Source organism: Dromaius novaehollandiae, chromosome 12, assembly GCF_036370855.1.
Source record: "Dromaius novaehollandiae isolate bDroNov1 chromosome 12, bDroNov1.hap1, whole genome shotgun sequence".
NCBI lineage: Eukaryota > Metazoa > Chordata > Aves > Casuariiformes > Dromaiidae > Dromaius > Dromaius novaehollandiae.
In genome coordinates, this window is record NC_088109.1 from 3,297,931 (window position 1) to 3,312,621 (window position 14,691).

The following is a 14,691-nucleotide window of genomic DNA, read 5'->3' on the forward strand; positions in this document are numbered from 1 at the left end:
GGATTCCTTCAACTCATGTGTTCCGCATTAGTACTATCTTTACATGGTTTGCAATTTATTTCAGAATCTGTCTTAATTATGTCTATTTAAATTAGATAACACCTCCACATTTGTTATGTGGTTTTCATGTTCTTTACAGAGCAGACAAGTGCAGTTTAAATGCTCCTTTGATATCAAATGCAGTGCATATCCAATACGTTCTCTTCACTGTCAAGTTCTGTCAACGCTGCTTTTTCCGAGTGACTCTAAAGAAAGAAAATGTCACTCCAGTCTTCAAAAAGGGCAAGGAGGACTCGGGGAACTACAGGCCGGTCAAGCTCAGTTTGATCCTTGGAAAGGTGATGGAGCAGCTAATCCTGGATACCATTTCCAAGCACAGGAAGGACAAGAAGGTGATCTGGAGTAGTCAGCATGGGTTCTTGAAGGGGAAATCATGCTTAAGCAACCTGATAGCCTTCTAGGATGGAATGACTGCCTGGGCAGGTGAAGAGAGAGCAGTGAGTGTTGTCTGCCTTGACTTCAAGAAGGCTTTTGACACTGTTTCCCATAACATCCTCAGCAGGTTGAGGGAGGTGATCCTCCCCCTCTGCTCAGCCCTGGGAGGCCATGTCCAGAGTACTCTCTCCAATTCTGGGCTTCTCAGTATAGGAGAGATACAGAGCTACTGGAGGGAGTCAAATGAAGGGCCACTAAGATGATTAAGGGACTAGAGCATCTCTCTTATGAGGAAAGCCTGAACATAAGGAAAAACTTCTTTACTGTCTGAGCACTGGCACAGGTTGTCCAGAGAGGTTGTGGAGTGTCATCCTTGGACATGTTCAAAAGCTATTTGGACATGGTCCTGGGCAGCCTGCTTTAGGTGACTAGATGACCTTTAGAGGTCCTTTCCATCCTCAACCATTCTCTGATTCTATTTCCTTCCCAAAATCCTTGTTGCTTCTTGAAGGCCATGCCAGACAGGCCCCCAGTGCCACCACTCCCTCCCTTCTGTTCTTCAGTAGTTCTTCCTTCCTACCTCTACATCCACATCTCGCTCAAGGATCTGATTTTCAGCTGGTATACACCTTACTGTTACTCATATGTATGTAAATCAAGTGAAAGTTAGGTCAAAGATCATACTCTGACAAATCAGATAGCTCTCCTTTATACTAATGTCCTATGCAAGGCTGCAGAGCCCTAAGGTGCTGGAGAAGATGGTCAGCAGTAAGCGATCCAGCCCAGAACCTTGCTGTGCCATATAGAGAACCAGTCGGCCTAGTGATGTTTAGGTGGGTTTCCTTTACAGGAAATGCTTCATGGAGAGCCTGAGCTCTGGATCAGTGTTTTTTGTTTTTGGGTTTCTTTAAGTTTGTAAACTACTTTACAAAGTTGTATATAAGAAGGCGATAGCTACTTGTTGGGGACGGAGATATCACTATGTATGGAAGAATCTGTCAGGCACATCATGGAGAAAATGTATGCGTTACTCCTTTGTGCCTTAAAATACACCAAGGAAAAATTTAGACTTCAGATGCATAGCAGCGAAGACCATATGGCCACATCCACACTTGAAAAGACATTTGACTTAGCTAAATTAATTTCTCAGCAAGTTTGTCCTTGTTGACTTGGAGGATTTGGGGATTACATCAGGAATGTAGACAAGGCTGTCATGTTCTCCAGCTCTTTTAGCATGAGTAAGTATGAGCACAGGTGGGTAAATAAACACTTTGCACTTCATTTCCCACTGAGCACCCATCACGATTTCACTCCCACTACTGGAAATAAACATTAGTGGTCATGGAAGACTCTCCTCTATGTTCCATAGTTAAATGGAGGCTTAGCCACATCTCAAAACCGGTCTCATTTTCTTTGTGGCAGGGACACCAGCTCTTTAAGTGCTTTGGCACTTTTTCTAGCCCCAAAGTGAAATATGTCTAATCCTTGCTTGTGAATGTGGATCTTTCCTCAGAGCTGCACTGCTCTGCACCTCTGGTGATAATTGGCTTTTTTCTTTTCCTCTTCCTTATTTAAAAAAAAAAAAAAAAAAAAAAAAAAAAAAAGCTCTGAAGGATAGAGAAGAACAGGTTGTCATCTTGTGGAAGTAGATGCCTGGATGAACAGAGAGGCCTCTACAGAGTACTGAAAGGTAGCAAATGGTGCAGAGTAATACTGTCTGTATTCGCAGAAAGAGTACAGTAAAATCCAGACGAGCACAATAGGGAACAGTATTGATTAAAAAAAAAATAGCAACAACAGGAAAGATGTGAGATTCTGGGTGATCCCAGGTGTTTTTTGTTGTTGTTGTTGTTTGTTTTTAGAGTATGGATGCTGGTTTAGGGGGTTGGTTTTAAAATAAAGTACAACTTATAGTAGGATCATACTTTACAGTAAATCTTGTGTGTTCTGAGTACAAATTTTCATTTTAAACAAGCACAGTTTGTTTACAGTAAGAGAGATTAATTCAATGAATTAAAAGCCCAGCACAGATAATGTCCATGCTGTGCCAGAATCAGTAAAACAAAAAGAATAGTGAGGTCTGTTTGCTTATGACTCGGGCACAGTGTCTTCAAATTGACCTTTGAATGTGCTTCAACTCGGGTGAAAGAAGCTAACTTTTGTTATGGTCCCCTCATTTTCATAAAGGTTCTGGAAAGTAAGATTAGAAATGTTTTCCTCTGAAAAGCTTCTCCTCCTGGCTTGGCGTTACCCAGCATTACTCCACTTAGCTAGTGAGGTTCGGGTGAGTGGAGGAAGGGAAGAGATGTTGAGATTTTATGCTGAGATTTTAGAGGAGGCTGAATTTCATATTAGTTTCACAGTTTATTTGTTTTTTAATTGCTGTCCAATGAAAATCTCCTTTTCCATGGGAGCCTGAGAGCTCCCTTAAGATGAAAGGAAGTGGAATGCATCTGAGAGAGCAGCCAAATGTTGATGTTTTCTTTTCTTGCAGATGGAACAAGCAGTTGCATCTTTTTAAAAGGCGGTGTTGCTTTCCGTTTAGCCCTGTCAGCTGTACAACTTTTTCCATCCTTTGTGGATATATCACATTTGATGATCTGCCAAAAACTGTTGTTTAATTAAGTTCTTTTAAGAACAAATCACTCATCTATGAAATCAGGACTGTGTGCAGCTTGGGTTTCCCTTGATGCTTTCAAGCCAGTTTTGCTCATCACCTTGGCATATTGGATTAGATTCCCTTTGTGCTGCTTAGTGACCCAAGGGAGATGTGACAGCCTTGTCTGCCTAGTAAAATGCTCATGTTTCATTGCATATAGAAACGTTTATCACTGCTTCAGGATGCACCTATGGTGATGTTTTTCCTTAAGATAGATGCTTGGCTGCACGGGCTTGAGGTGTGTGTAGTGTTTTGCATTTGTTTCTGCAATCTGAAATGGGAAACAGGGAGGAGCTTGCACAAGTCGGTCGGTCAGGAATTGGCAAAATCCAGCTCATGCTGACAAGAATTACAAAACTGATAGTATTGGGCTGCATAGATGCATCTCTAATAAGTATTACTGTGTGGCATACTATATGCTAATCTTAATATTTCTTACCCACTAAAACATACTGGCCTGCGTGGAGTACTGGACTGTCGCAGGTGAACGGCTCTGGTGCCTGAGCTAGCGTGTTTATATGACGAAGCTCCTGCGAGTGAGATGCTGAAACTTGTTAGTCTCTGAATTGCTTCCCTGGTAGAGTGAGGGCACAGGAACCTGCCCTTGAATTTTAAGTTAAAATTGTTACCCTTTAGGGTAATTATCTCAGCCTGCCTCCAGAAGATGATGCCGTATTATAAATGCAGCATGTCTGTTGCCATCCAGACCACATACGGTGTGAACAGCATGATTATTTTCATCTCTGTGGCAGGTTAAATTTGAAGCACTTTCCGGATGAGGAGGGTGGGGAAAAAGTAGGCACCTCCTGCAGAGTGAGGGTCTAATCTGCTCAGCAGCTATATCATTCGATGAGTCTAACTGTATGTTTGGATGTGCTTATCATTCTGGAGTTTAAGTGCAGGAACCTTACAGCAGCAAGGAGGTACTTGGACCGTTTAGTGTCGTGTCTTGCTTAATTTCACAGACGAGCACGTTTCTTAATTCAGCCCCTCTCCTTGTTTTGCAGTGACCGTCTTAGTTGCAAAGAGACGTTTCTTATTATCTGTCACTAAATGTGCTGAATCCAAGCCATGCAGGCAGCAGCTGTGTCTCGGTGTGTGTTAGCCAGCGAGCCCTTGCTGGAGTGAGCCATCGTTCCTGACGCCTGTAGCTCCAGTGGTGCAAAACTGTCACTGGGATGTCGCTCCCAGTTCATAAAGGAGTTTGACAAATTGCGTTGGATGGGGAACCAACAGAATACAGCTACGCTTCTGTGTTATTGATTATACTTATTGGCTTGAATTGCTCAGGAGTTGCTCATGGTCAAGTAATTGAAGCTTCCTGAAGATGTCCCCAGGTACCCCCAAAGGAGGATGGTATTGACTGGGTAGGTTTTCTGGGTATTGACTGTTGTAGCCAGTTGCTCGGTCAGCAGTGATCTGCCCAGCGAATCGAGGCGGAGGAAAGCACTTGTGAACGGATGACCTGCTGCCTTTGCTCTGGTGGTTACCGGTTTGCCATTTCATCCGAAGATATAAGCTCTGTTAGTACTAAAATAGGTTTACAAAGCATTCCCTACTTTATACTGTAAATGATGGACAGAAACAATGACACCATGTGGCATCAGTTAGCGCAGAGCTCAATGAGGAGGGTAGAAAAAGCAGCAAATGTAACTCTTTCCACTTCTTGCCAGTCCTTCTCATCTGCTCTGCTTTGAGTTTTTGTTGTTGTTTTCCAGAAATGTATTTTCTTTTGCACTTTGCAGGCATCATTTCTTGGTAATGTTTTCTTCTTTGTGTCCGTTGACAGTAATTTCAGTAGAGTAAAACAATTGAATGTGTCTGTTGTTAAAACTTAAAACTTTGTTTATGGAGGTGGTAATTTCTAGTAGTTAATGTATGACATTTGGTAGGAGTTTGCCTCTGCACCGTGACAAGTTATCACTTCTTATCAGAAACTTGTCCTGTTCTGCTTCATGTCTGCACTACATCCAATTCAGCAAAAAAGAGAGACAAAAACACCCTTGTGACATATATTGGACAGAACACTTTTCTCAGAGGCAAAAGATCTAAGCTGTTTAAGTGTTGCAAAATGGTTTGCAGTTTTTAATAGAATATGTATTACATCTGCTTTATTTTTTCCCAGGTTTCTCACAACATCAGAAAAGATTGCTTATGAGTTATGATTTTTTTCAGAAAGTTCCTCGCTATTTATTCGTGTCCATGTTTCTAATTCTCCACAGGTTGCAGGCTTAGGAGGGCAAGACCATTTCGTCCTATTGTTGTGGTCATTTGTTCCAAATTTTTTATTTTCTAGTCCTCCTCATTGTTTTCCAGAAATAATTTTTACTTTTGCACAATCTAATGTCTCTTAATATTGCGTGTATGTGATGACATTCAGACTGGCTGATCTGAGAACTACCCAGAGATTCAGCTAATTGGTTTGTAGCAGCAGTTATTTTTACAAGGTCGTCTTTGCTCCTACTTGCCCTTTCTTTTATGAGGAAGATGTCAAAAGCTATTTATGCCTAATCTGCTTGGCTAATTTTCATCCTTTTCACTTTGTGTTATGGAAGCGACTTTGCTGCTGTAGCAGTGTCTTTCCTTTGGTTATGCATCTGAATTCTTTCAGTCTGTATGGTCGTTTCATATGCTTACAACCGTCATCTGTTGCCTGCAAACCTTAATAGTCCATGTTCAGTCTCTTTCCCTTTTACATTTTGAGTATGTCATATCATTTACTCCTAACGAATCCATAATGACTGATTATATGTTGCATCATATTTTTTGGGAGAAATAATCTCATATGCTGAGTATTTTAACCATTCTCCATCTCGTTTTCCACACAAATGGATTTTAGTTTTTTCTTTTTATTGTCCACTGGGCTTCTTAATTACTTAAGTGTTTTCTTGAAATCTAACCCTTCTCATAATTATACTTCATATATCTCTCTATTTCGCAGTGGTTTCAGCAAGTCTATAATTCAGGTTTTCTTTACTCAGCTCTTACAGTAGTAACAAATTGTCTTTATCAAAAGTCTCCACCATGAAGAGGTTAAAAAAGTAAAAATAGATTGATTTTTTGTTTGTGTAACTGCAGCTGCAAGAGTATTCGTGCTCATTTTAAAAGGGTTTCTGTAGAAGTGAAGACTGTTTCTTAGTCATTGTTCAGATTTCTCTTGCATTTGTTTTTCCTGGTTTCACCATCTTTGCTAAAGACAAAGTATATTTAATTTGTATTGGAGAAAGGATTTATTGTCTTAAGTACTGTAACCGTGATCAATAGTGGTCATTTAAACTCTAGAGGGCAAAGGAATCTTAATTGGACCCCGTGCAATAGGTCAAGTTGGCTGTCAGGCCGCTGCGTAGCGGAAGGGATTAGTCTCTCCCATACTGCAGTTTGTCTTTCATTATAGCAGCGAAATTCCAAGCAGCAGAGATGGGGAGTCACGCGGAAAACGTGTGACAGTTTTTAGTCTGCCGCTGAAGCCTTTCACACTGAAGAGCTGTAAATGCTACTAAACTAATGGGTAGAGTGAATTTGATGGAGATTAATGATAACAAAATGACTTTGTCATTCCTTGATCTTTTTGTGCAAGGCAGTAGCACAAAGCGAATGGGAATGTGTACGTAATGGGAAGGCTTGATTGATTAAAACCCCTGCCCAGTAAGCAGGAACCAGTTTGAGCTGCATGCCGTTAAATACAGAATTCTTGATTGCTGCTCGACAAAATCTATACAGAGAAGTCAGCAGTGAATCTTGTGCCTGCAGCAGTACTGTAGTTTGACAACAACAATCAATACCTAGTCCCAAAGTCTGGTATTTAATAGTATCCGTGGCTTGTGTCTTTTATTGATTCTTGTGGTCCTTAAGGCCGACTGTTGATTTACTCCCTCTGTCGGAATCTGGGGAGGTCGATGGCTTAGACAAATATGTTATTTTCTGCTTGTTCTGTATCACGTACAGGTTACTGTAACCAAACTCATAAAGTATGGTTTGTGAAATGTGGCTTGAGGCATGTACCCAAACACACCTCAAGAGAAAATGCCATTTCCTGCATAGTGAATAGGCAGGAGCGTTGTTTTACAAAAGTGAGTATTCTGTACTTCACTTCTCAAATCGATCTCCTAACAGTAACAACCATAACTTTTATTTTTTAAAGTCCATGACAGACTCTGTATTAAAATACAATTTTTCACATAGCTAACTTCATTTAGCCAGTTCAGCCAGTCTTTATATACCTGGTAGAAATATCAGGAGTGCAAGTGGGTTACAAAGAGATCTTATATCATCTCAGAATTAACTATTAACAGTAGTGAATAAAATAGTGAGAGTTTCACTAATTCATCATTTATTAATCAGGCATTTTATAATTTGCCTAAAAACTGATTACAGCTTTTCTCCCCCTGCCAATGAAGACTTGAGAGCTGTGTGCCCTGAGGTCTCATTTCAGCAACACCTCCTTCCTTTCCCCAAACCAACCAATCCTTGCAAATAAGTATTTGTTAAGAAACAGATGTTTACTAATGTTTTATGGAATAGAAGCGTAATTCAGTTCTTAGTATTTCACAGCAAGTCTCAGCAGTTTTTACTACTAACTTGTTTATCTTTGTAGATTTATACAGTACATTTTGTCCTGTGTTATAGCATCTTTGTAAAGTATTTTGTATATAATGGAAAACAAGGCCTTTAAAATGTAGATGATTGCTTGAGTTCACAGGTCTGTCTTGAAAATTACAGGGAATAGCGACTGGAGTCTTGCCTCACGCTCATCTCTAACCAGCAGTTAATATTCCCTCTGGGATGGTAAATGACTAAACCCAAAACTGAAATAATTGATCATTTGCAACCTTTAATGCAGTCCATTTTCAGGTTGCATCAGAAGCCTTGCTCTGCTGCACTCATTTTGCAAGCTACAGAATGTACTCCAAAAAAAAAAAAAAAGTTTCTATGTCCATACATGGTAAAGAATTTCTGAGAAATGCTTTGGAATTAGTGCTGAATCACTCTTAAAATAAAATACTTGGGAGAGACCTGAATAATGCACAAAGATGAGAAGCAAGTTAGCTGCAGATGTCTGTCTTTGCTACCAAAAAGGACTTTTTTTAAGGATGGTAATTAATACATATAAGTTCCCACTATAAATTTTAGTGAGACAAAGTAGTTGTAATTTTTACTATGAGGTAGAAAGATAGGGCTAGAGAAGTAGCCTGTTCTTTTACCTATGATTAAATTAATTGTAAACACTGTGTATGTGATGTTTGCTAACATGGTAGCGTGCATGGGTAATCCCATGTAAAATCATATCCTTTGCTACCTTTTGTTTTGATGTACACTTAAGCACTGACGCTACAGCTGTGGCTGGTAAAGGGATACCACAAACACACACGTACAAATAAACACAATATATATAATTGCAGTTTCAGTAGAGAAAGAAATCTTCCTGATGTGGCTTATTTAGGTAGAGCTGTTGTTCCCTTGGTGATAGAAGCAGGACAAAATTTTGAAAAGGGGGTTTGTTTGCTCTTTTGTTAGGCCAGCTCGTTTCTTTGTTGTGGTTTGGAGAGAAGATATTACGTCTCTCTTAAGCTCTTGCCTCGCTTTTCACAGGTTAACCTAAACAGCAGAAGGACACTCTTGCCAATATGTCTCTTTATTTCAGAAGTTTGTCTGTGTAGCCTCTTACAGCTAATGCTGTGACTTATACGCAAGCCTGCAATGCCACGGCTGTGGCAAAGGGCACCCAACTCTGTCTTCATCTCTGAGCTCTTAATCCAATTAACTGGTGCACGCTAATTCCCCAAACGTAACAGGATTATCAGCACAGTCGAGCTTTTAGCCAGTCATAGTTTAAAACGAACCGTGTAACAAGACAGTGGTAAGGAAACTTCAGAATTATAGTAGAGCCACTTAAAGCACTCTTAATTAGGAAATCTGATTAATCAGAAGGTCTTTGAGAATGCGCTGAATTCTGATGACTACAGACTGAGGTTCTGGTTTTGTCTGCTTCTTCCAGTCTCAGGACAGGCCTGTTTGCCCCTTGGAAGGAGAGTTTGGTTCCTTGCGATGTCTGGCTGTGAGCAATAGCTGCCTTGGACTGAGGAGTGGGTGAGTCTTTTTTCCAGGTTTTTTGCATTGTGGGGTTGTACAGAGAAAAGCTTGCAAGGGCAAGGTCCTATTGCGTGCAACTATACTGTTGCTCATGTTGAAGGACTCTTACTGTTGCCATCCACCAGCTCACGTTTAGAAAATAATTATGAATTTTATAATTTGCAGCAGCTCCACGGTAGGAGCGTTACAGTTAAAATGCTGCAGTTTTTAGGAAAAGAACAATGTTGTAGCTGATGGGTCTGGGCTTTCATCTGGGATTCTTATAAGTAGGAATGAGAGGTCACTCAACAAGAAATTGAGTTTAACTGGTACCTACTAACGTTTTTGGGCCACTGACTTTGCTACCATTTGAATATGTCAGCTTTAGACATGAGCTACCTCATCTTGAAACAGTTGTCCTATAACACAAGTCTAGCACTGTACGCTAAATAATAAATGTAAAGCAGAAGAAGTCAATGCAGCGTCTGAATTGTTACTGCAGCGATAGTAGGGATACTCAGAACACAACGCACATGTTCACATAGCAGCAAAATTATAAACTAGTAACCTTAAATAGCTAGAATCTATAGTTTAAGTCTTACCCAAAATATTTTTCCAGGCAGTCAGACCCCCTGTGTGTACTGAGAAATTGGCTTCGTAGTAACTGAAAAATATGAGACTTGCTATTTAATACCGTGAAGCAGGGTGAGAAAACCTCAGGGAAGGGCCCCTCGGATCTGACAACCACGTGTATAAACCAAACCTGGCAGATTGCCCCGCGAAATACATGGTGGCTTATAAAAATGCCGTCTGTGCAAGGGAGGGAGCTGAGCTTATTGATCACTGTTATTGCCTGTCTTTTGTCTGCCAAGCCGGATGCGGACACTTCTGTGCAGTGCAGCCAGCCGGTGTGGTTAGTTGTAAGACGGAAACATCTGCTTCTGAACGGCAGTGCACACCTGAAACTGCAGACAGCCACCTGGATGTGACTTCTTAGCTTGTGCCAGTAGCTACTGATAGCCCATCGCTAATGAAAACATGCTGCTATTATCAGAGATGTGATAAAAGTGCAGGAAGAAGTGCAGGCTTAGAGAAATACTGTCTGCATGTGAAAAACTGCTGCTTAATCTACTTTGCCATCACTCCTGAAGAATCTGATGAAAACGGAGGCAGAAAGCCAGTAAGATAAAATCAGCACTTCCTGTGCAGTCTTCTGTCTGTTACAGTTGTCTGTCTTTCTGCCACGTGTCATTAAGTGCTTAATAATAAGTATTAAATCTAATTCTGGTAAAACTTTTGAGAAATTATTCTACAGCATCAGGAACTGGAAAAGAGTGCTGACTTTTAATTATTTACATTATCTTTCCCTAGAGTGGCAGCTGGTAAGCAGCAGAGTCCAGAACAAAACCCAGTATACAGTAAGAGCCACACTTATGTAGGCTTAGGAGCACAGTAGGTAATCTCTCTGAGCCAGTATCTCCAGAAGTGATGAAACACCCTGTGATGTGGGGACTGATTTGAAGTACATCCTGCATGTACTTCATGGTATGTCTTACAAATATGAAGTTAGATGGGAGGAACTTTTTCACGTGCAGATGTATATAGGTTCTCTAATGTTGTTGTGTAGCATGTGGCAAAGAAGAGCTGATCAGTTGCTGCGTGTGAGTCACGAGTCTAAAAATGTATCAGTCAAGACAGCTGTCATCTTTGAAATGCAACCATCCTGGCTGGTTTCAAGAAGAGCGATGTAAAGATACTAGTCATGAAATCTCCGTTTGAGTTCTGACGTGCAAATTCGTTTCTTATTTCTTTAACAGTGTAGGGACACAGAGATGACTAAGGAACAAACCCCTTATTCCAGGTAGTGGGAGTGTGACTCACTAGCAAAACTCTTCCTTGTGGACCGCTTGCGATTGCTGTTTTGGTGAGAAGGCAAAACAGTAAACTAAAAACATATATTTTTGTTCTTCCAAAGTCTAAACCTTTTCAGTCTGTTTCCCAGGGAGGTGGCAGTTGCTGTTGTTTCCTTCAGTGCATTTCTTCCCATGCATCTCCTGGGAGTATTGTGAAGACTTCTACATGTGCTCACTCTTTGCTTGGGGACTCATCATTAGTGAGTCCTGTGAAGTCTTGATCCAGAATGAATCATTTGACCCCTCTCTCAGATTCTGCTTTATAAAATAAGAGAATCACAAGTATCTTTTTAATGAGCCAGCATGCTTCTCCAGTGATAAAAAGGATGACTGCTGATGGGCTACAGTTCAACACCTTCATGACATTTTTCTAAGAGGAGGGCATTCACTTGTAGGCTCTCTACATTATTTCAGTCTCTAAATGGACTTGCAGTTTCACTTAGTTAAATGTGCCTTAATTCCTGTCCTACCCTGTCAAGTTGTATTACTAGAGCAGCGGAAATACTGTGTTTTCCCCAGAGGCAGATAAAGTTTTGTGAAGGACAACATATCTGGAAAACTTTGGGATGAAGAGGAAGTTTAGGAATTGCATGTCATAATTTTGAAATAAAAATCCCTAGATGTGTTTTAATTTTGTAAAGGAACAGTCCATCTTCCGTCCCCCCCCCGCCCCCCCCCCCGTGATGCATGTACTTTGTGGCTTGCAGTTAGTTATGTGGGTGTATGGTGTATGGTATGCTTATTGAGAACGTGCAGCTTGACTTGCGCTACCCAGGCTGCAAATACTAGTGAAAAACAACAGCAGTAAGAGGATCCGATTGAATACAGTGCTGTTTGTAGCATCTGGCTGTCATATTTCTCTTTGCTTGCCTTGTAAGAGCATTCTGACAATTAATCAATATTGACATGTTACTCTGACTGTGCAATGGATTGGATAGAGTAAGTGCTAATGTGATCATATGCTGTCGGCAGAGCTGGATGCTCTTAAAAAAAAAAAAAAGACTATTTGACTTAAAGTTGTGCAAATTTTCTTTAGGCATAAGCTTTTCCCATAAAGGAAGATGCTAATAAAGTGATATTTTGAGTTCTATGAGCAAGACCCTTTTTTTTTTTGCATATTGGGGCACATATTCCAAAGAAAATGGTAACACTGCATATTCAGTCTCTTTCCTTTTATTTATGTTGACAATGTAGTCATTAGTTTTCTACTGTTCACAGTAAACTTTTGGCAAACGTGCATTGCTTTTTGACCATAAAAATCCTCTTTACCTTGCAGTTCCAAGGGAAGACTGGGAAGTCGTGCTGTTCCCTGTACAGTCTATTCATCACAAAAATTGCATTGGAATAATAGACTGAAATTCCCTGTTTATTCACAAACCAATGCAGGATGGGCAGCAGTGCTGGAAATTGTCCTAAAATTGCCCTGCTAGTTCTGGGGCTGTAAGCATAGTTTAGTCTCTGTAGCCATCCAGTGCTGCTGGCTTTTGCATGTTGCTGGTCGGATTCTGTTTAGCAATAGTCCCAGATGATAGTTTTGTGATACTTTTTTTTTCTTCTTTTTCCTCTTGTGTTCCGGGGTGGATTTAAAGAAAAAATAGCAATTCTTGGCCCCACGCTGCTTTGGCAATCCTATCCGCTTTTCCCTTTAGTATGTTTTCCACATATGGTTGTGAAATCCACAGACTGACGACTTTTCTAAATATAGAATCATCATTCTTTTAAAATGATTGATGCAATAAGAATAAGTCTCATTTGCTTTCAAGACCTTTCTTTTTCTTTTGCAATATAGTAAAGTATTGAGCATTCTTCTATTGTCCATTTCACATAGTCACTTTTGAAGTAACTTTGTTGTTCTTTATTTTACTGTATTCTCCTAGTAGTAGTATCTCTTTTGATCGTTCAGTTTTGAAACAAAAAGCATAACAAAGCGTACGTTCCTATAACAGTGGAAGGGTAGCTATGCATGACAGTGCCCCGCTATTAGCTTAGAGCTTGCTTTTTACACAGCCGTGTTTGTTGGTCTGTTAAAGTATACATAGAACAAAAACAGTGATGGTTGTGTTAGCAAAGAACAAGCTCACTGTTTTTTGTACTTGAATTCTGGGAAAACTTTTCTCTTCCATTGCATTATGCAGCTATAACCTCCTTGTATGCCCCTACGTTATTAACATCATTAAATAGAATTATTACCTGTCTTTAATGATGCTAGGTTTTGGCTCAGAGGTGAAAAATGACTGAATGCAAGTCTGGATCATAAAAAAGCCAGTAAACTGAATGAGTTTATTTTTTCCTGGTGAAGCTGCATGTATGTTTATTATCTATACAAAAAAACAGGAAACATCCTATGATTTTAGTAATAAGCTTAGAACAAAATCTGAGGGTTTGAAAAGCTTTCACTGCTTTGGAAGTGTCAAATTTACAATTACTTATTACATAACTATTCAAAAGCAATTCCAGCACTGTAGATTTCAGTTTCAGGGGCCTATAAAACCCCCAAACTGCTCCAGTCCTTTCGGCACAGGGAAGAATATATAATGTCGATAGAACATTATGGAAGCAAACCAGTAAATGGCACTTTAAAGCAAATAATTTTATTGATAGAGAGGCAATTACGCAGGTCTGAAATCAGTCATCACAATTAATGACAGTTTTAAAAAAAATAGACAGTTCCTTGCGGGGGCGGAGGGGATGCAAGATACAAAATCACTTTTAAATTGCTCACTGTTACTCAGATTTATTGGCGGGTCTCATCCTGTTAATGTAAGTCATCTTTTGAATTCTAAAAGCAAGTTTAAAAAACCTCTTTGCAAGGGCAAGGACAATCTTGAAGAGACATTGGTGACCACTCCAGAGTTACGTAGTGAAAAGGCTTGTCAACTTATTCGCTATGGATTACCAAGGCTTCTCAAAGTTTGGGCCTATGTTGTAGCAAATTACGTCTTCTGTATCTATAACGGACCTGGTCTCGTTGTTCAGTATTATGGCTGGGAGAGCTCTCTCTTCTTGTCAGCTAACGTGATGAAATGATATTGTGCAACTAGTAACATAAAGATCTGGAAAATTGCCAGAACTTCAATGACAAAATAAGGATGATTTCGTATATAATTTCCTGACTAAGCTTTCCCATGCTGCAGTAAATCTCCATGTAGCATTCGAAAGCATTATCAACAGCATTACAAAATGAAGCCCCGTACAATTTAATATCTGAGAGAGGATGAGGTGATTAAAGTCAAAAAGGCTGAGGGCACAGGCTCAGTGAGAGACATTTTATACATGTATGTGTGTGTAAGAGGAGACACACATGCACAGACACACATATGTGCATGTATTCCTGAGAGTATATATAGGAATGTTTTAAGATGTGCAGGTTCTCTGTGCCTTTGATGGAAAGGATTTCAGGAGTTAGTTTGCCACAGACTGAGAACAATTTCCTTGCTTTTTATGTTAGATTCTCAGCATGATTGATGAGATGAAGTGAGCTTTGCACACAGGAACTTACTTCATAGCAGACATTAGGTTTTAGGAGTATGGTGTGGGTAGAGGAAGATATGCATTGCTGGTTTAGTCGCAGACATGTGGTCAGATCCTTTTGTTTGAACTTCTCCACGTTTTTCA